This window comes from Schistocerca gregaria, chromosome X (assembly GCF_023897955.1).
Source record: "Schistocerca gregaria isolate iqSchGreg1 chromosome X, iqSchGreg1.2, whole genome shotgun sequence".
Classification (NCBI taxonomy): domain Eukaryota; kingdom Metazoa; phylum Arthropoda; class Insecta; order Orthoptera; family Acrididae; genus Schistocerca; species Schistocerca gregaria.
In genome coordinates this window covers 646,255,512-646,256,061 of record NC_064931.1, presented here as the reverse complement: position 1 = coordinate 646,256,061, position 550 = coordinate 646,255,512, and positions in this window count along the sequence as shown.

Genomic DNA, 550 nt, shown 5'->3' with positions numbered 1-550 from the left:
TTACTGCATCAAAAGTAGGGATAAAGATGTTCACTCTAAAACAATTTTTCAACTTGATGGAGCAGCATAAGGCCTGTTACCTTGTTGAGATGTGATTATAGCCATTTGAATGGTGCTTCCTATAATATCAGGCATAATTGTACAGAAGAATGAATTCTGCAACAACATTTTCTCACTTTGTTTTCACAACTGAGAAAGCATGTCTGCATGCCACTTGAGAGTTAAGATCAATTCTCCATTACCTGCAATGATTGCATATAAAAGGGCCCTAGTTGTTATGCTAGACATGTCGCTTGAAAAATTAGAATATTGCAAAATTTCCTCAAGGCTTGAGACATGCATTTGTCTGTTTTTTTTGTGATTAGAAAAGATGCTACAGGCAGAAGCTATTCTGCCCACCTTGTTTCACACATGGAGACTAGCTGGTTCCCTGAATGATCTATGAGTATAGTATTTTTTGTTAACGAAGGAGTAAAAAGAGAGACAACCTTCTTTAACAATCACAGTTGAGTTTTGCACTAATTGCATGTCAGAGCACTTAGAAATATAC